This window comes from Meleagris gallopavo, chromosome 12, assembly GCF_905368555.1.
Source record: "Meleagris gallopavo chromosome 12, MGAL_WU_HG_1.1, whole genome shotgun sequence".
Classification (NCBI taxonomy): domain Eukaryota; kingdom Metazoa; phylum Chordata; class Aves; order Galliformes; family Phasianidae; genus Meleagris; species Meleagris gallopavo.
Window position 1 is genome coordinate 15,101,069 of NC_139415.1, and position 22,631 is coordinate 15,123,699.

The following is a 22,631-nucleotide window of genomic DNA, read 5'->3' on the forward strand; positions in this document are numbered from 1 at the left end:
AAGCTGGCACAGCCCACTCAGAACATTTAGTATTTTAAATTAACCTAGAGCACTTAACCTGGTCTCACAAAGTGACTGCCTATAGCATTATAGGAAGGCCAGCTGCCCCACATTGCTCCCTAGCACACTGCAAACATCCACTGAGTCACATCACGGCTCCCCATGGGCATCACACAGCTGCAGGGCACCGTGGGAGATGTAGGCAAAGTGGCAGGAGTGCATCTTTGGGACAAATGGAACCTCCAGCCTTCCCATTTAAAAATTGTAGGAGGTAATTTACTGGTGAGATTTCATTGTCACATGAAGAGTGGTTGGAGCCATCCCAGTGAAGAAAAACCACGCAATTTTGTTTCAACTATTTCAACTACTCAAACTATATTATTTCCATTGAAAACACAAAAATATTTTCACAACTTTTCAGCCTGCAAACTGTTGAGGCAACAAAAAGTGGAGGCAGCTTCCCAGCCCAGCTGGTGATTAAAGCAAAGGTTGAGACACGGACTGTGGCTCATGAATCAGTTCTCCTAACTCATTCCTCCACTTTTTCCCACTGCTAGAGGTCTCTACTACTGCAGTACCTTGTTGGTAGTGGAAATAGAAGAACTGAAAACTTATTTTTAGCGTTAATGAAAATAAAACTCATCTGAGAGGTGTCAGAGAAGCCTCTGAACATGCTCTTCAGGATCAGTACCAAGTGGAACTGGTAGCTCTTGAAATGAAAAGTAATGTGAAATCAGCACTTTTGAAGACGGTTTTAAAACAAAGTCAAAAATTAATGCATGGTAATTGTTCACTAAACAGCACAAGAATTGCTAGACATTCTGAAAAGAAGTGACTGAGGAAGGCACTTCACAGTTTTAGAAGCAGTACAAATAACTTGTGGCCCAAGAAAACACCATGTAAACATATTCTGTACATGTATGTTCAATGCATGTCTGCACGGCTGTGTATATATTAAAGACAAGAACAATGTTTGCAACATATGGACAGCAAATAACAGAAAAATGCAGTGGCTATTTCTCATGAACACAGGCTACTGATTACAAGTATTCATCGTATTGTTGCCTTTCCTAAGAGGAGAAGCTAATACAAATGTGGAGAATGTGGCATGACCCATTGAGCTGACATTAAAAGCTTTAAATTGAATTACATTGGCAGAAACCTTCAAAAATTGTCTTGGGAGGGGAAAAAAATTCATGACAGAGCATAACAGATGTATGAAATTAAGAGCATTTAGGAAACATTATCTTTGCTGTATGATGGGAAATGTTTCTAATTGCACTCACAGGGTGCCTTTAAGATATGCTGTTTTTATTTAAGATACGTTCTTTATGATCTGTTACAGATTCTCAGCAGAAATATATAGCAGAGAGAATAAAATGCATATTAAGATATATGATTTTTTCCAACAATCAACTCATCTATTTTCATTGTTCAAAGAAACAAATTGCAAAGGCAAAGTTGCTGATTCTAGAGGAGTAAGATGAAAAGAAGGCATCTTATTGGCTAACGAACAACCATACCATACTGATGGATGTAAATCTAATGCTCATGGGTCGTCTCAGATCTCATATCACAATTGGACTGCATGGATTTCCCGGTACTTCTGCACCTTACTTTATGTCAGTTGTTACTGCTGTTCTCTTCCTAGCTACTGGATGCTAATTAAATCCAGTAATTGAGATGCAATAGAAAATACTGTATGTGGATTTAAGCATTATTAATAATACCTGTGCTACAAGGCTTTCCCAACCAGCACTCACTTAATGGTCAAAGTCCAATTCAGCACATAGTGAAAACTAGATAAAAAATGCAATGGAATTTCTGCTCTTGCATAATGCTGAATCAACAGATTTCAATAAGAGGTATCTTCTAAAATTACAACATTTCCCCTATGCTTATCCAGGGGTTCACAAATGGAGCTTTTCTAGTGAATGAATACAATGATACTATGGTCCAGGTTTTTTTCCTGCTCTGTGGCTTCCAACAAGATTCATCAGTTTAATGCCGAATACAGCCATCCAACAGATGCCATGAACTTGCAGCATCCGAGCCTAGACCCCATCATTTTCCTTTCACCTCACAATTTATGTGATTTACATTATGATGGAAAATATCTTTTTTTTTTTTTTTTTTTTAATACAATAGGAAGCCTTTATGCTTATAGCTGCATTTAAAAATAAACCAAACATTACAAAGAGTCCCTCCAACATGCAATGTAGACAGAGAAATTAATTCCCTTGTCTCCTGCAGGGATTAATATCAAACTGATGGATTCATTCTATTTGGAAATTCTACTTTTCCAGATTTCATGCTATCTCTAAACATGATCTCTGAGTCTTATGTGGCTCAGTGACAATACACTAAATAGTATGGGATCAGAAAAAGAAGCAGCAAGATCCTGACTGAGGGACTGGAGTGGTTACCAGTAGAGAAGGAACTCTCCCAGTACGCTGATTCACAGTTCTTTTTTTTTTTTCCCCCTGCTCACAAATGACTAAAGTATACGACTCATTCCTATGAAAAGCTGAGGAAACCTAGAATATGGAAGAGCTCATAAAAAAGGTTTGAATCATGTCCTGGGGTGCAGGTCTGTCTTGCTGCAGTCGTCTCAGCAGAGCCTCAGATGCTGCTGAATGCCTCTGGCAGGGCAAAAATTGCCTTGTAGGGGTCACATCTCTAGCACTCCTCACATTAACTTCTCTGGGAGACAACACACTGGGAATTAGACATATTTCTAGTCTGAGCTAGTGAATGCATCTGAGTTTAAACTCCTGTGCAGCACATCAAACCAGAATTTTCCATCTCATTTGTCATTTCAAAGCATAGCCTTTCTATGCTAGTCTTCACCACTTGCTACTAATATGAGATTAAACCACCTTCTTTTTTTAATCCATATCCTTTTCATGAGTGCTTTCCTTGAATTCAACTACTACAACATTTGCTTCTTCTGCAAATCTTTACCATATTCAATTTTTCCCAGCGAGGGGATTAGACTACATTAATTCACCAGGATATTAGCTTCTCTTGTTTCAGAGAACAGGTGGGATAGACAGTATTTTGGGTGATGATACATGTGTACAAACAGATACACACCTCCATTTCAGATAACCTCTAGCTCCCAAGCTGTCTTGTCACTGGTACATGTATAAGTGTGTGATCTTATTATCTTTATTCTCATCTTCTCCAATCTCTCTTCTACTTGTATGCCAAATTTCTTTTCTCGGTCTTGAAATATATACCTAATTGTTTGAGACTAAAATCATATGTTAGTACATAGGACTGCATGTTTGGACATAGAACTTAGACTGGGAATGATCTATGAAGCATTGGAATTTGATGCAATTTATCAAAATCACTCTTTAGAAAAAGATACGAATGCTTCGTACCTGTATATCACTCTGCACATTGAAAACATTCTGCAAACACTTCTCCATTATCTTTGCAAGCTATGTACTATCCTTGCCTTAGAAGTGGACCAACTCTAGATAAACCTTCAGTGCTCTTCTGGTGACCTTGTAGATTTATTCCTCACCCAAACCAGGAGTTATATCTCTAAAAACTATGTAGCTCACTGACAGTTAATATTCAAAAGCACATTCCTTCTGATAACTTCAGATGGAAATAGAATAAACTTCTTTGTTGTACATACAAGAAAACAAACTGTTCACTAATGTGGGCAGAACTGGTTCATCCCATTCATAGTGAAAATTTACAAGATCCAGATTATTATTTCCAACATAAATTTGAATAGGAAAAGGATTTGTTGTAATGGAAACTCCTGCTATTGGATTAAAAATTACCTGAGTTGTCTGACAGATGCCAAAATCAGTGAAGGACAGGATGACTTAGAACCATTCAGTCTGCATCAGAGAAAACAAATGGGCTGAATGAAGTAACCTTTCATTCAGTTCTGTATTTTTTGTCACCAGTAGTAAAAATAAACAAATAAAGTAGTAAAAATACACCTTACCAACTTACTCTAAATCAAAATCATCACATTATATGAGCTAATTTCACGCTCATTGTTTATAATCATGGAAGGGAAGAAATCAAATAATAAAAAAATAATTATTATTTTAAAATTACATAAAATAACTTAGAATTATAATTATTCCATTGCAGTCACATAACCTGCATTGTAAAGTTTGTGATTTAATTCCTTTCTGGTAGGATGCCCACCAGTAAAAACAATATGTAATGAGTAAATAACTCACCAAATCGTGCTTGAGTGTGAGTGTGAGTGAGTGGAGTACATCATTGGCTTCACAAACAGTAACAGAAGGAAAACGGTAAAGAAAAACTTAGAGAGACAACCAAGAACTGCAATTTAACAGAGAAAAGGTACCTGGCAAGGAGAACTGATTGCTAACTGAACAGAACAACAAACAGATCTGAACTTTGGGGAGCTGCTGGGAAAGCTGAAGGAAGAGTGAAAGTCAATGGCCACACAGATTACCCCAGAGTGGTGCAAATGGCCCAGAAGCCATCAGCTGGGGAACCCAGGGTTCATTTGGGACTTAATGGCTCCGTGAAGGCTACACTTTCAGTTAATGTATTTGAACCAAGAAATTTTTCCTTTATGAATACTTACTCCAGAGTAGGAATGTATTTAAAATGATCTAAGAGTATGTTTTTTTTCAAAATGAATACAAATTTCAGAGACATTATTTTAAAAAAAAAAAGCTTAAAATATGGGATAGATTATTTTCAATGAAATATTATCTTTGGTCGAGTGAAATGATGTGACAGGTTGAAAAAAATAAATACTACATACTATACTATAATGTATACCTGAGTGCAAATAGTCATTTTTCCATGGTAAAGCATGACTGAATCAGTGTTCCAGCATGTACCAAATGAAATCCTCATTCTTTGAAAAAAAAAATATATATATATATATATATATATATATATATATATATATCCCTTTCAAAGCTGTTATTTCAATAAGCCATTAATTTCTGGGTTAGACTGTGTGTTAAAGTGCCAAAAAACTCATTGACAAGGATGATATATTTCATTCAAAACAAGTAAATCTAGCAGGAAAAAAATAACATCTTTAGCCTGAAGAAATCTTTCTAACACTTGTTTGTAATCCCTTTGGTTAAAAGGTATACATTCATGCTTTTTATCCAACATTTCAGAAAAAGAAGCCGACAAAACCACTGAAAATATTTCCATCCACTTCAATGATTCAGAAAATCCAACGAACGTAACAAAAATCCTTTTAAATCTCTATTCAAACCAAACCTTCTTGGATGTATTTAGCACCTGCAATGACACTGAGAAACTGTGACTGAAGGGTCTCTGGACCCAGCAAGTGCTGTTAACCATGTCGTGCTGTTGGAAACTGAGGCACAAAGACTAGGAGCCTGTTCATATTACTCAAACACAGACAGATTATTATTATTTATTTATTTTTTAAACTGTTTCCTCAGACGACTATCACACGTACACACTTCTTTGACACGAGAATAAAGGTAGCTCAATAAGTTACTTGGTATGTCTGCCATTCAAATCTAAAGCGCTCATCTTCTGGAAAAGTCTCCCGCAGCTCCTGGATAATTGGCAGCTAATGAAGTCAAAGAAACACTGGGGTTCATTAAGCACGCAAGCACTCTGCTAAAAATCAAAGATCAGCCTGGTACCCCCTTGAACATATCATAGTTACCATTAAAAATCATCATAGTATTTGAGGTTAGTAAAACATATTGCTTAGGCTATAAAACATTCTAAACTAGTATCCCAAATGTCTTGCCTCAAGCAAGCACTTAAATTAAAGTTTCAGACAGCTGGCACTGGAATCAAAATAACAGTTTTGCACAAAGAGATTGGATAAACATGATTATTGTTTTCATAATTTATTTTGTCAATGCGCAGCATCGTGCCTCGATCCATCCTTTGTACTTGGGCATGATTTCTCTCTCTTTTCAACAGGTAACTATATATTTCACTGTGGATTTTTACAGAAAACAATCCCAACTGATCTGCTCCTCTTGAATAATCTAATCCCTAATTAGTTGAGTCTGAACACTGAGAAAGGCAGTATTGTGTGCTTTAATTAATTTCCGTAATCTGGAATTTTTGTCTGCTTGCCTCATGAGATTGTTTGGTTTTCAAGGAGAGTCTAACACAACAATATCACTTCTTCACCTATGAAAAAGAGAGCAGTGTTCTGGATACTCAATACAGCACAACTGCAACAAACCCATAGGTCTTAATTAAGACTAAGCCCATTTCTTATTTACCTTCAGTGACAATTTTAATATGCCATTCCTGCATTTATTCCTGCTCAGCTGCCCTTTGTCTCTTCCATGTTCTGAACATGGTTTGCTCCCCCTCAAGTTCCTTAAGCACAGACCTCCCAACCATGCAACATGTTTTAAAGTATAGAAATAGTGCCAGAAATCCTATGCAGCTACCTCTTACATAAACGCACATTTTCAGATCCCCCAAACATTTCACAGCTAAAACTCTCTTCCAAAGCCAAAACGTGGCTTCTTGAACAAATCTCAGAAAGATTTCTGCAGTATTTTATCCACGTGGTTAGCCAAGAAAAGATCTTCTCTCGAAATCATCAAATCGTGACACACACAAAAGGAACTGCAGTTAGGAGAAGCTCCAGCTTTGCAGGCGTAGAAAAGCCTTGCCACATTGCTGGAGTATAAAACCATTGTCATGATTCACGTTGCTTTCTGCTATCGTTTTGTAACTACTTTTTAAAGAAACGTTATAAAATGTTCAGAAGGATTCGAGTTTTGACAACTACTTTTCTTGTAGACCCCTTTGAATACTGTCACTGCAGATCTCTCGCCCAAATGAGAGTCTAAACCATTGCCTTGACAGGACTGAGCTCCCGTGCTTCAGTTCACACAGCTGTAAAGCGGAGATATATTTCTATATTTTATATTTTATATATTCACTGCTTCACAGGGCTGTTCTGGAGCTCGTGAGCACATATAAATTGCTTTGACTCATTCTGTTGAAAGTATTCCATGGACAAAACAGATCTTTCTCACGACTACAAATTAGGAATTATCTCCCTTGCACTCACAGGGGTTAGTGTAAGTTTATTACACACGCGGGACTGAGAGCAAAACTTGTCCCTGCTTATGCAAACTACTTCTATGGTTTCTGCTAGCATGAAAAGGTGAGTTGTTCCAGCAATCGTGAAAAGGATTTCTCAAGCCAACACAGGCCAACCAGGTCTGTTTTGAGGTTGCCCTTTGCCTTCCCACCTTGTGGGAATTCCTTGTGGAGCTGTGACCACCAGGGCCCCAGGAGATGTAACCAACCTTTCAGCTTCAGGAAAAAACCCATTGCCCACCACCTGTGCCCTAACCAGACCTCAACTGGACTCAGCTCTGCGGAGGTCAGCACATGAAGACACTGTCCCATTGCACGCAGAATTTCAAGCGCTAATCAGAGGAGGAACAAGATGCAGAAAACATTAGAAATTTGCCAGTACTGATGTTTAGCTCTTCTCTTTCCTTCCTTGAACATGTCTGTACTGCTTTTAATTAAGTTCTCAGATTCATAGCTCGCAGATCTTTAATAACTACAGAAAGTGCTTGCAAGGCAAATTTTTCACTTCTAAGAAGGATGGTTATAATAAATGCTACCCTCTAATTTATAGGTAAACTTAACCTGATTTTACCTTTATTGCAATACATTGCATGGCCATTTTCGTGCAATAGACTGATGACACAAAAGATTTTAACTTTTAATAAATGGTGAAAACGTTGGATGGTATGCCTCCAACACACTGTAAGTATAGTGCCTGCTGATTAATTAATCTAATTAACAAAGGTGAAGGTTTATAATTGGGGTTAACTAGAATTTAACTGGTCATTGTTCATACCCCCCACTGCATTGTCCCCTAAGTAACTCACTCTGATAGCCCTCCACGGTCCCTCGACCCCAACTTCAAATCCAGGGATCAACCAGCTTGAAGGAAAAGTAGATACAATCATATTTCCAAGACTGTAATAACAGCAGAACTTAATGGTGTGATATTTTTATACTGTTTGGGAAAGAGACCCTATTTTTTCTTACTCATAAGCCCAGAGTATTTTTAAATAGTTCAAGTCCCTGTAGTACTTCACAGTTTGCAGCGCAGTTTAAAAAGTAATACATCTTTTCTTAGATGTACCCCAGATTCTGCCTTTTAATAGACATGATAATGAGATTCTGTGTCTTCATTTCCCAGTGTGCAGAAAGCTCAAATAAATCTTTGATTGTTCACAACCCTGGAGAAGGCTCCCAAGCCCAGGAATGTAATGATGTTTCTCTAAACAATCATTGCTAATGAAATTTAAGTGTATTTAAAATATATAGATGTTTGTGTGTATATATATTAGTGCTATCAGAATTGCTTTTTATTCCTTTTACTTTGTAAATTTGAATCTGACTGCAGTAAACTTAGCTCCCAAGGGATTCGTTGCTAGGAGAAGGGAAATCCCAAGTTATTTCACTGACCTGCAAGACACACATTGAACTTCTGCTTTTGAGTGAACTTTTAAAGCATTAAAAGAGCCATTTAGTGACTTCTTCATAAGATTAGGGACTGCATCCCTAGACCTCTATCTATCAAATGCATCAGACAGCAGAATGCAGTCCAACTGTTCAGTTCTGGAAGAACATCATAAACTCAGACCTCACAAAGTTCAGGAAAACATCACCCAATATCAGTCAAAAGACACAGATAAACCTCTGCTTGCCTGTACGCGATCCAGACTCCTCTGAACCTCTTTGTCAAAAGAAGTGTAATACTCTGGTTTCCTTTGGCTAATTCAGATGCTCAAGTGACTACTTCCCAAAATAGGGAACTGTTTTACAGGAAGGGACGTTGAACAACCATCAGCATTTACCTGTTGAGTCATCATTCTGAACAGTTTGTTGCAGATTGTTGAATACAATTATTGATGTTTAGCAAAGACAAACATAACATACTCGTGCTCAGGAAAAAATGCTAATGCCTTACACCTTCAGTCATTGTTAAATTTGCTTTGAAGGGAATCCAGACTTAACAACATTGCTTGTTTTATTTCAGGTTACCATTTTTAACATAACACTTCCAGTTTGTTTTCACTCATTTTTGCATGTATCAGCCATTTTCTCCTGAAAAGATATATCTCATATTCCTAAGTTTTACCAAAAAGTTACACTCTTCAGAAAGGTTGCAGTAAAAGCATTTACATTATCATGCACTCCACGTCACAAAGAGGCCTGACAGGACTTTGGATATCACCAACTTCTAGAAGTTATAGCATAAAGAGTCTAAGAGAAAATACCAAAGTAAAATATCAGCTGTAAGCAGAAAAGAACCCTGAACACATAGGGTGGGAGAAGAAAGCATAAGGAAAGCTCTGCAGAATTCCCTCCCTCGAGGCCTGCAAATCCCAAGCAGCACCTACCATGGCCATATCACCCACTCCCACATTCTCAGAGAGTCTCAGGTGGAGATTAGTAGTGTGAATTCATTGATTAGCCCCATCACCACTCAGTTCTCATTTTTCTTTTCCTTACCTCTCCTTTCCGCCACTGAACACTTTAGAAATCACGTCTACAAACACTTTCTCGACCAGAAAATAATTCCATTCTCCTCATAGATTTTGTATGTTAGTTGCAGTATATATTTTCTCATAAGTTTTTCTTTCCAAGTACAAAAATTCTCACTATAGGATTTAGTGCTGAGCTACTATTCTTGGTTCTAACACAAAGAGAGCCAGACCCTTAGTGGGAGCGAGCAGGTATTACCTTATGGCCTCTGTTACACCTTCACCTGTGAAGAGGCTGCCTTTGGCCACAAGTCTTTTAGATGCTTTTGACATAAATAGTGTCTCTTTCTACTTAAACAATGATAAACATCAAGACTCAACAAGATCAAATCAAGGTAGTTTTTACAGCAAGACTTAATAAGGCAGACCAGGATTACCTGTTAACTGGGAAACTGAAGAATATATTTCTTCAACCTTGGAGAACGTTCCCCTTATTTCTTCATCTCTTTTCTTTTGTATGTGGCCTAAAAATGAACCAGAAAAAGGCGATCACGGAGGGGAGAAGAAAAAGGATGGAAGGGAAAAAAAAATAAAAAAAAAATAAAAAAAAATACCCCAAAAGCCAGTTAGCCATTGGACAGCTGCTGGATAATCATGGGAGCCGTAGCTAACTATTGCTTTCCAAGCCAATATGCCCTGAGAGTCTTGAACTCAGATATTCCAAGGCAGCTAAGTTAAGGCCCCATCCTATCTGGTAAGCAGCTGCAGCCTCTTGTTAATTAACAGCATATTCCTGACTTGGTCTAGCTTGTATGGATGAGAAGGTGTTTCCCAAGGAAATCAGAGTAGGAATAGAATAGGGAAAAAGGGGGGGGAAAAAAAAGAAGGAAAAAAAAGAAGGAAAAAAAAAAAAAAAGGTGAGTTCAGGAGGGCAATGAGGCGGGGGTTAACAACGCTGCTTAAGATCAAGGGCTGAAGTGCTGAGATGCTGCCAGACTTGAAAACTTTAATTTACTGTCACTGTTAGCCCCCTTTGAGGTTTATGGTGGTATTTATACACACAGCATCAATCACATGAAACAAGGAGGGGATTTATAGTTTGTTTTAAAGACTGCAAATGCAATGTAATGCAAATAGCATGCCTCATGGGCATTTACATTTAATGGGAAAATTACAGATGCAAAAGATTGGTAGAACAAATTTTAAATTGACTTTATTACATCTAGTGCTTTTCAGAGAATACTATTAAAAAAAAACGCGAGGAGATATGGTAATGGAGTTCTACACTGTAGCTTGACAGCTTAAATTCCACTTAACTGACTTTGCTTGCATCTTTCTGTTTACATTACTTCTTCCAATGAGTTTGGCTGGCAAGATCTCTGGATCATAAACTGATTAGAAGCTTTGATTCTCTTTTGTTTCCTTTTTGGGGTTGGAATATTTAACGTGTAAAGCTGATTGTATCTTGATAACTGTTTTTAACTAAGTTTTATCATCAGAATTTTTTAATGCAGATACAGTCAGGAACAGCTCTTTGAATCTATTATCACCTTTATATGTGACCATACATACATAGTCCTTAATTTGTATAAGCTTCCTATATTTCCTCTTTATCTCTACAGATAGAACAGAAAGAGATGGCTGCATTACTTTGCTCGATGATGGAGCAAACATTCAGAACTAATCTCAGCTACTTATGGAAAGCCCATTCTTTCTCAAAAAACAGGTTTATTTCCCAGTATTCCCCCGTGGCTACAAACACTTCTCCTGGAATGAAGAGCATTTGCTGTTGCAGTTGAAGGTTGTTATCATCATTTGTTGACTTATGGTAGATCCATCTGAAAGGTGTTGGTGGGTCTCCAGCTCACCTTCAGCAGACCAGATGAAGCCCTGGTTCAAACAGGTGCAACTGTACTTGCTTCAGGGAAGCTGTGCCCAATTACACAAAGGCTGATTTAACACCCTATAATGATTGCTATATTCCCATCCCATTCAGGCCTCAAATGAGCAAATAATTGAAGGTGTTTCTTAAGCCCATTCCAATTGAGTGAAGATTGAAGCACATGTGTTGTTTTTAGTCTGTTTTGCAGCCAGCAGCAGAGCAGCCTCTCTACGTGCTGAGACCTGCATTAAGATGGTAGAAGCCTTCCGCCCTTTGTTCCTTCAGATTTCCAAATCTTTGCTGTCACACAACATAACACCCGTGAAAATGCTTTACAGACCTGCTCATCATGCCATATTTTAGCCACAGCATAAGCAAATGATGATGTGACCTTTCAAGAGCATAAAGCATGTAGTCAAAGATTACTAGAGCTCAGCCTGTTAGGACTGTGTCTTTCCAAGATTTCAAGCAGAATCTCCCTGAAATGAATGCCATCCTCTTTCTTTGTTTCTATTCATCATGATACATATGCATGTACCCTTGAGATACCCTATAAACTTGTTATCACCAAAAGGCCACGATTAAGAAAGGAGATGATTTGCTACCCATTAGTGACTCAATCAGTTCTACTGAAGTCAGTGAATATTTGTTATCATCATCTACAAATAGCCCTCCTGGATTTCTGTATCCCTATTTTCAGTTTCTGTAGGTCTCTGTTTCATCTTATAGAGTAATACCTTACAAGAAGACTTATAACAAACTATGTGACATCTCAGCACATTTATTAGTGAGGAACTGAGTCAGAGCAATGTTTGCTCTTTGTCCAGTCCTGACAGATATATTCTCCAGGTGTTGTCACCCATAACAAACACATAATGGCAGAGAGCAGCCTATATTAACATTTGAGCTAATACAAACATGCACTGTTTAAGCAATTCACCTGAGATTGACTGCCTTGCCGTTGTGACTTTTGTTTAAGGTTGTAATCCCATGCGATGACATTCTCCTCTGCAGCAGCATGTTAGCAGCAGGCTTGGGAGTGTCACGATGATGAGGAAACCATAGGCTCCGGAAGCGAGAGCAGAAGTGAAACAAACTTTCACACTCAGAAACCATTAATGAAGTAAACACACTTGAACGTTGACAGGTAACTCTCAAAACCACCTACCAGTCTTGTTCCAAATCAAACCAACACTTACACACACACACACACACACACACACACACACACAAAAGGAAAAAAAAAAGCCAAAACTATTTGTAAACAAAATTCACAGTCATTTTAAGTTAGATTATCTCATGCTGGCCATGCATCTAATGCCTGAGCAGACAAAGGAATGTCAAAGTAGAGAGGGAAATGGCCTCTTTTCCACCAGCACAGCAGACTCTGCATCCGTTTTTATGTTTCTGATGATCCATAAAGAAAGTACATTTACTGCAAGGATGCACATCATAATGGAGAATCCAAATCCTTCAATGCCACTAAATGTGGTTACATTAGCTTTAGGCACTGTGAGTAGCACAAGTATCACAGTTTTCAAGAAACTACTCATCAAGTTTAGCCATACCTGGAAGAATATAGACAGCTGAAGCTAAAATTGCAGTACACAGAGACACATACTGTCCCTATATTGATGGGTAACCATGTGCTCGTGTGGGATGAACTGGAGAATTGTTTCTTGTTGTGGAAGGCTGCCGAGGCAAACAGGCACCAATCACAATATTTGGACCAGTTTTGTAACCCACAAATGATGGGTTTCTGCGGAACTTAATGAAATGACAATTTAAACCCCCTCCCACTCCCAATCCATCTTTCAACAAGAATTAATATTTCTTCTGGAGATTTAAAAAAAAAAAAAAAAATGACACTGACATGATGTGTATCAAGACAGAAAAAAGATATAAAAATATTAAGCCCCTTAAATTTCAAGTGCAACTGTCTTTCCTGGTAAACATTTTCCACATCTCCGAAAACAAACACTATTCAGAGTTTAGCCCAAGCTTCTGAGACACCAATTACACTGCAGCACTGAAGGACTGTCATCTGAATGTAAAGACAAATACTGTTCAGATAGCACATACCAGCTGCCAGTTCCTGTGTAGCAGGATACTCCCTCACCTTCTGTTTTAGGTTTCTGAAAGATTGTTTTCTTTTAAAATGGCAGGTTCCCTCCATTCCTCCTTCACTGCTCACAGTGAGACATGTCATCTGATACTAATTTGTACTCGCTTTGTGTTTTGACTTAATTTGATTAATAACTATATCCTTTAATGGCAGTGTGACTTAACAATATGCTATTATGTTGGTGCACTGCACTTCGGCATCTAGAAGCCATTCATCTGCATCACAGCAACATTTTGAAACTAATTCAAAGTGGCATTTTTCTGTACCTCTTTACCACAGGGTAGAGGCCTGCTCTTCTACTGGAATTGCCAGCTAAGAGCTGCAGGCCAAATCTGGCTTGAATTTATCCAAAGACCCCTCTTAGTGCTCACATTCCAGCCTGGCTATCTATAGAATTGCTTCACCCCTTTTCTCACCCTTATCCTATTGATTGTCTTCTGTGTCTTTTTTCTTCTTCCTTTTCTTTTTTTTTTTTTTCTTTCAATTCCCTCATGCATTCATTTTAGATATTTCAGTTTCTTAATACAATACTCCAGACTGACAAAACTTTATCAGTATGGTAAGACTTTACCAAGGATCTTACAAACACACATTCCCATAAATAAATAAATAAAAATAATTTTGTGACAGTTAAAGGAAGATAAAAGAGAAAGGAAAAAAAAAAAGAAGAAGAATTTATCACATCTCAAATTATAAATAGAATTGAACTTTGCAGTGTCTCAAGACATAACACATGCCTGGTGGATGGGATGAAACTAGTAAGTTTTAATATTGTGTGGGGAGGAAAGGAAATCCAATGAATTCCCAGCAGCTCTAGATAAAGTTAGGAGAAGGTATTTCTCTTAGAAGAAGTGTGTTTTTGTCAGCAACGCCAGTGGAGCAATTAGCAGATGAAAAGAGAAAGGCAAAGTTGAATACAGGGCAGTTGAATACAGGGCAGTGGCATGTGGTATGTGTAATTCTGCTGGTGATGCACCTCCAAAAAGAGGGGGGGGGGAAAGAAAGAAAGAAAAAAAAAGAGATATCTAAGGAAATCTAAAAAGGTTTCAAGTTTTAGGAAATGCAGGAAACATGCCAGAGGAGCCAGTGCTTGGGAGGAAGAGGAGCAGAGTCAGCTCAAAGAGGGATGTCGCAAAACTGAGCTTTCCTACTGCTGACAGGAGTCAGTAACAGCTGTTTAAAGTTCTTGCTTCTGTAAAAGAAAGCTTGAAACTAACACCCTTGGTACCACAAAGCAAACCTGTACGGGCCTTGAGGCAATTAAAAGATCATACATGAAAAAGAAAAGAAAAGAAAAGAAAAGAAAAGAAGAAAAGAAAAGAAAAGAAAAGAAAAGAAAAGAAAAGAAAAGAAAAGAAAAGAAAAGAAAAGAAAAGAAAAGAAAAGAAAAGAAAAGAAAAGAAAAGAAAAGAAAAGAAAAGAAAAGAAAAGAAAAGAAAAGAAAAGAAAAGAAAAGAAAAGAAAAGAAAAGAAAAATAATTGCCCTTACCGTGGAAACAATGGCTGTAAAGTTTATACATGATGGTTTCCTTTGTATTAGACCAATGCTTGCCACATGCCAAAACATAAACCAGATTCCATAATATGTAGGTTTTTCATAATTTCCTCAGATTAGTTTTTTATTAATGCCTGTCAACAGCAAATGATAGGCATGTGTTGCATTAACAGCCGCTACAAGCCATGCCAGCCCTGACTTTGCTGTTGATCTAAAACCTAGAGGAAGCTTAAAAGCCCATTGATTGAAGCCCATTTGCATTAAATCCCAGAGGTTTTTACCTTCTCCCCTTTCTAAGCAACTATTAGTTGTTTTTACATTTTCACTAATAGTAGTCAATAATTACAGGGTTATTAACAATCATCTAGAATAAACAAAACTGATTATCTTCTCCAAGGTGTTTCAGCCATCCTTGGTTATTTATAAACTTTCTGACTTAGATCATCTTTGAGAATTTTTTTTTTTTTTAATTTCTCCATGTGAGGAGTGGAAAAGAACTCCCTGTCTCTAAGCCTCTACCCTCTAGTTCTCCTGTTAGTGATAATCTGCAAGATATGTTCATAGAAAGGCAAAGAAAATAGACTCCATATCAGCAACAAGCATACCTTTTGTTCATACAAGGCCCATACAAGCTCATAGCTTATACGCTGAAAAAAGACTCAAAGCTTTTAATGCTCAATTTCTTAAACATTAGGAAAAGCAAGATTTACAGACTCTTAAAGGAAAATGAGACTGAAATATTTAAACTGGAAGCCACTTGTAAAACAGTCATTTCTAATTGGTGAAATAAAAGAGTTCAGAATTGCTTTTTCTAATAGGTAATGTTCCCATCATAAAATAAAAGTGCTGTAAAAATTTACTAAATTCTCACATTAAAAATGGACACACTATGTTCCTTAGTGTTCTTTTCACGTCATCAGATAACCACAGAAGTCTCTCAAATTTAAACATCTCTCAGACCAAAACAAATGAATGATTGGAAAAAAGAAATCAACTCCTTGTAGGAGTATGTGGGTTTAGAAGAACATCCCAAACATTGATAATATGGCATTCAGAAAATTTATTAGTTAGGTCTACAGCTGTTGGCCTACTGTTCAGCTAAGCTGTGTATTGCTCATATGCATTTCATGGCAGAAGCATTTCATTTCAATGAGTGGAAAGTCCATGAGAGTTTGGCCCAGGCTGTACAAGTGTAAAACAGGACTCCACTGTGTTGAGCTGCATATTTCTGGATTCAGATTAATTAACATTGCTGACACAAATCCAAGTTTTGGATGTATGTCCATCAACCTCGGAGGAATTCTATCCGAGGATGAGAGCAGAATTAAGGCAAAAGATACGGGTCAGCTTTAGGAACGATCCATTATTTGTGTATATGCCTCTCTTCATCAGACAATACATTTAATAAAAGAAGGGTTTTTTCCTATTCTGGTTATGAGGTTAGCTCAGTGCTCCACCACACATGATTCACATGAGCAAAGGTGGCTGAGTAGGGCTATATAAGCCTGAGAGATTGACAAAGCTCAGCAAGTTGAGCCTAGACTTTAGCTTGTCCTTCCCTTCCGGGCACAGAGCACTCCATTACAGCAACACAGTCCCTATAGGCATTTATAATCATATATAGACTCAGACATATGGCACTACCACCAGCAGCACCAAAAAAAATCTGTGGAACAGCCACCTTTCTGGTGGTTGATTGGTTGAGGCAAAATTCCTGAACCTACAACAGGCAATAATTGATGGGATGAGAAATTTCCAGAAAGGCCACTTCTGCTGGGGTTTATGCACAATGTCAGCCATTTTATTGGCATTGAAAAATTATCTGGCCGCCTAAGCACATACAGTTTTGCCTCATGTGCAATCAAGGCCTGTACATTTTTTATTGCACTCAGTGTCTCTCTCTGGAGGGAGAGGACTTCCCAAAATAAAACCTGACAGCTTACTCAGGAAAAGACTGAGTAAATAGATAGAGCCCGTGTGTTGCCTGAAGGTCAGCAAACCCAGGCTCCTCAATTAATGGCAGATGCAAATTCCAGCCTTTGCTCTGACAGCTTGCCCCCAACTCCCAGCCAAATCAAAGTGGCTGAGCTTCCACCCCTTCAGCTATCCCGCAGCATCAAGCATCTCTTCATCCAGTTTGGGATGGAGACAGCACTTGAGCCATGCCCATAGCAGACAGTGGCATTTTGTGCTGGCAAGAGATTCCAGCTGCTTATCAAAGCAAGCTCATTATTGGGTGGTAAAACAAAAAAAACAAAAACAAAACAAAACAAAAAAAGCTTTTTACTATTATAAGAGACTCCAAAGGAACAGAAATGATGGTTTTTAACCCCAAACAGAAGCTATCCCCATGGCTGGCACTGCAGATATGCAATTCTGCTTTGAGGATATTGGGATTCTGTTTGGAGATATCTGGGACTTCTTTGTTCTTGCTGTTGGTGGGTCAGTGGTTATTATTGTGAGAGGAGGCTGTTGGCCATTATTAGGAGATAGCGACCTGAATTTCCAGCAACCCTTCCTAATCAGCAGCTAAGATTTTGCAGCAGCTGTTTAATAATAGTTTGTCTAATAAAATATTCATATTATCATATATTTTCCATCTTAGAGGATGATCAGAATGTCATTTTAATATTTTCCCCCTACTAAAATAAAATTCTAATTAAAGCTAAAGATATATTGCCTACGGAAACTTAAACTGTTTAAAATTATTAACTGCTTGAATACTTGTTGCTATACTACAAGCTGCTATAAAAGAAAAGAAATTAAGTACATGGGGGATTAACGCAATTTTGAAAGCTGCATTCCCCTCCCTCCTCCTTTTAGATACGCCTAACTGAGCCATAACTATTTTTCTCCACTCAGCCAGACTCCAGCTTTGTGGCTTTTTTAATAACCTGGCTTTTCAAGCTTGTGCCCCCGAGAGCCTTTTCATTTCTGCCGCACTACCTACAAGCAAATTTCTTCCAGTTGCTCAACAGCCTAATGCCTCCCTTTCTTCGTTGTTGAAGCATTTCATTGCAGTTTCATTGACTGGGAGGTGTTCTGTTACAGTGGAATCAATAGCTTAGGGCTTCCCAGCACACCGATTAGCTTGTCAGTCAGAGCCTGGGGGAGGTAGTGTAAATCCCAGAATACCAGGGGCCACCAGTTTGAAAACTAAGGAATGCGAGGAGCCCGCATGGGTTTTTCTACCACCTGTTGCTCTGCAACATGTGCAAAGTGTATTAACTTCTTTGCTGCTACATGCCTTAAAGGTCAACTGCGATAGAAGCTTTAAGCTTTTGGAATATTTTAATTCATTACAGGAATCAACGTTTAGCGATTTGCTACAAAGAGCGCCTTACAAAAGGCGTTTCTTTTCCCTTGTGAGGCTTTTTGTTGGGGTTTGTCGGTAGGTTTGCATTTGGCAACATGTTGGTACCTCTTTCAGCTTTATTTAAATAATCTGCTTTTTTTATTATGTAGGAATAGAACCAGTTACCTCAGCAAACGTATTCCCTTCCACCACTTTAGATGACCCAGACCGTCAGAAGGGGATATTTCTTCTCTCCCCAGTTTGTGTTTGAGGAGAATGAAATTATGAAGCATGAAGTCAGAAAACTTCTGCAGTCCACGTGCTGTCAGAGCAGAGCATTCCCACCTCGCTGCCACCTGACTCCAGCTTCTCCCACGCTCCGTCTGGATGCCCAGAACTTCTCCCAGTGTCCCAGGGCCATCTGCTATCAGCCCAGAATGGCTCTGCATGTGGGACAGACCCGAGGCTGGCTCCTCACCAGCTAACTGACTTGGGTGCCTCAGCTGGGTTGAGCTGTGTCCTCACGGCCAGCCAAGATGATGCAGAGCTATATATTTTAATACCTCTGGTCAGAAGCGGTGAACCAGCCGTGGTTCTCTGCACCAGCCCCTATGTAACTAAATGCTGTCTGTTGGAGGTGCTTGAATTCTAAAAAAATACACGTAACTCAAACTCCTCCGAATGCAGCCATTAAAAACAGAGGCACGGGCCCTCTGAGCCAACCTAAGGAAACCTTATTACAGACATTTATTATCCAAAAAACGTCACACATGACCACAAAAGGAAATTCTGTGCTTAGAGCATAAAAGCCTGTGCTTTGGAAAGGTTTTGCTGTCACCACATTTGGGTTTGCTCACAAAACCTCTACAAACTCGCCACAAACCACAAAGTAAACGTGCACAGTGCAAATTGTGCTTATTAACATAATTCCACAAAATTAACTCAATGGGCTGTTTTCTTATTAATTTTGTTTTAAGAGAATGGCACTGGGATTTTCTGACTATTAGCATAAACAACAGCTGGAAGCTCAAGGCTGTCCAAGTGGATTTCTAAGTTTGTATTGAAAATATTAATCTTTTCAATAGAGAATAATCTCAGACTTCTGTCATTCCAAAGGCAAGGAATGAAAAGAGTTTACATTAATTTAAAGACCCTTAGTGAAATGCCCTCCACTTTAGAGTGAAGAAAGAATCCAAATGGATCTTCTAGCTTGTTTCCTTTAACTGACAGGCGTAAGCCTACTTTTATTCTAAAATATAAATGTTTCCTGTTCTTTTAACTGTGTTGCTCCAGACATTTATCTGTTTAAGCAACATAGCAGAGGCACACAACCAAACTTTCTGTCGTACTGTAGACCACACACCTCCTATACACCTTGTAATTAATAATCCTGAGAATGTCCATAACGAATCAATGTTTTTCCCTCCCCTCTCCCCACTACTGGAAGTGCTGTTAATTCAGCAAAATTAGCAGCCTTGTGTTGTCAGAGCAAATCACTCCCACTCCGCTATGAATGTGGTTACTCAGCAAGAGTGCATGTTCACAATTTCGGGGATGTTTTTTCTTTCTGTTTCCATCTTTCACTTCGTTCCCTCCCCCTCCACGCGTTGCAGTTGTGAACATCTGATATGGGTAAAACGGCACTGCAATTCAACCTTTCACTGCAGAAAAGCGCCCTATGCCTCGGCACTTCTGTCACCAAAAACCCTGCCTCGTGTCGAATCAAAGTGCTCGCAATAAAACCACGCCATCGTATATCATCTCCCCCATTTTACCCAGTAAACGCAATTAATTATTTCTTTACCTTGCACTTTACAGACAGTTACCTCAGGCAGCTGAAAGCAGCTCTGCTGCTTGTAACCACTTGAAGCTTCTGTCATCGGAAGGGGATTACCCTGTATTACTTATTGCACACGTGCACGCGCACACTCACACATGCACTCGTTATACTCCAGGCAGGAATGTGAGCCCGCCCGGCCACGAGCCATCAGCACTGGCTTGGGCAGCAGCAGACCTGCAGGCCATGTGGGACCCAGCCAACGCTGACCAAGAGGTTTGCCCTGCAGATCTCATGTTTCAGTGCAGATAAAGGCCTCCAGTTAGATGTAGGCTGGAAAAGAAGTTACCACGCGTCGTGGTTGTGTGTATCTGTATGTTCACTTTTGTACTGCTGATGTCCAAGGTGTGGTAAAAGTGAATAAAGCAGTAAATTCCCTCACAGGCTGTTTGGGAAAACATACCCAAGCCAGGGAAAAGAAAAAGAGAAAGGAGTCATTCATAAGTAAAGTGATATTGCCTTTCTGACATATTATTTTTTCAAATTATCACTATTTATAAAACTCATGAATTAATTCATGAACAAAAGCTATAAAATATTCATGAGTTTTCTATAGACATGGAAGTTTTGGCTAAACATGAAATTACATATGCAGAATATACTCACACAAACAAAAACAAGTATAGGAAGAGAGATATTTGTCACATCCAGCCTAGAAACGTAATAGTAGGTCCTGCAGACATCTGTATTCCTCTATGGTAAACTGGGGTAGACTCTAGGGGCATGATGTCCAAATGTCTGTGGGTGTCCAAGCACAAAACATATCTGCACATCAAGTTGCTCACAGGACGAATTTCCTATCTCATACCCACTCTCTCTGCCCCTTTATCTGTTGTTTTCTCTAGCATTGTGCAAACAACGGATGCACTGAAAAAATTGTCTCGATTAATCATTGCTGCATAAGCTAGGTTATACTTTTCATATCCAAATCAACACCTACAGCCATCATTACTTCATGTGTTTGGATTCTGTCCTAACTGGCAGTAAAAGCTGTCATTAGGAGCAGGAAACAGTATGAAAGACCTTTCACGGCCTCTTTCAGCATGCAATGTCATCTGTTACCATGGGTTGTATAGTACTGATGGCTATAAATGCCACTATGAATGATGCAATCTCATATGTGATGATGAACTTGAAAAAACCTTTGTTGAATTTGTGCTTAAGGTGCTCATATTCCGGTTATTCATGAGCATCCAAAATGTTGATCACCAGCCGGGTGTTTCAGCAGCCCCAGTGGCAATGCTACAAAACTCCCCTACAGCACTTCCTGTAAAAGATGGCACAAATAAACTCACTTTATAGATTCCATGAGAGTTATTTGTCAGACATGTCAGCTGCAGCTCATTTCCTAAATTCCGTAACCTTTCCTGGCGGAAGGGTGTAGAAATAAAATTTGCAGTTTGTCTTTCCTTTTTTTTTTTTCCCTTTATATTTAATGACCACATTTCTCTGAAGAGTTCTCCTTCAAACAATTTGTTCAGATGTATCTATAAATACATTTTGGATACCGAATTGCTCCTATATGTAAGCTAGTTTGTCTGTCAGGAGTAAAGCAATTTATTTCCCAAACTGTAGGTGTGAGGCAAAGAATTAGGTGTTCCCAAAAGTGGGGGAGGTGGAAAACTAGCCAGTGCTCTGCATGGTTCCAAGGGATGTTGTGGGCAAGTTCCCACTGGCGGCTGCCAATGGCTCTCCATCACAAGCAGCTGCAACCTTTCCTACCAGCTGTCAATCACACCATTTTGTGCAGTGATTTTGCACTCTGACAAAATATCTCCATCATAGGCTATGATGAACTCATCAAACATATTCTTTCCTGTAAATTAGTGGAACTTGAGCCTTGCTCTCTAAGGGCAAAAATGTCAAGTTTTAATCACAACAAACTAAACTTCAATGGTGTTGAATTTGCTTCTTTTAGAAACAGAGAAGCTTATTGGTCCTCTTCAGGGTATGTTCACCAGCCTGAATGACAAGCACTGAGGCCTTCCATTATGGAACAAAGTTGTAATCGTCATTATAGCTCTATGACTAACTTTACTTGACAGTTCCAAAGGATCTTGAAGTAAAAAGTATCAAAACAGGAATTTAAAAGACCAGAAACACAAGTCACCAGCATCAGAAAAGTGAACGAGGCTGAAAAAGCTGAACTATGCTGCAGAGCAAATGGAGCATTTAGCTAACAGAAACATGGAAGAAAGGAAGAGCTCAGGCACTTTGCACTTCCTGATACACAATATCGTGAACTTAAGGAGGATTATTATGGTCCATAAGGTCTAGAGTCAAACTAGACTTTCAGCATCAGCTTTGGAGCTCCCTGGTCCTATTAACTCTTAACCAGAAGAAAATCCTTCATGAGAGAGTCTCTAATATTGTGATAAATATAGAAATTTATAATCTCATTCTATCTTGTGCAAATCATATGGGATATAGGTAGATAGAAAACTGCAATGATTTCTAAATTGCCTTTATTTTTTCTAACTAAAATCACTGAGAA

General features: G+C 38.7%; 1 long non-coding RNA gene across 4 annotated transcripts in view; it reads right to left on the reverse strand.

The window, feature by feature from the left end:
- LOC104912865 (uncharacterized) overlaps window positions 1–22,631 on the reverse strand; it is a 595,545-nt gene that overhangs the window by 485,106 nt on the left and 87,808 nt on the right. For 3 of the 4 annotated variants that reach the window (XR_014885757.1, XR_014885754.1, XR_014885755.1), the window contains exon 2: window positions 9,941–10,027. This is a non-coding gene — a long non-coding RNA (uncharacterized LOC104912865). Of the gene's footprint in view, window positions 1–9,940; window positions 10,028–12,325; window positions 12,640–22,631 lie in introns of those variants that run through there. The other variant, XR_014885756.1, reaches the window with a different exon arrangement.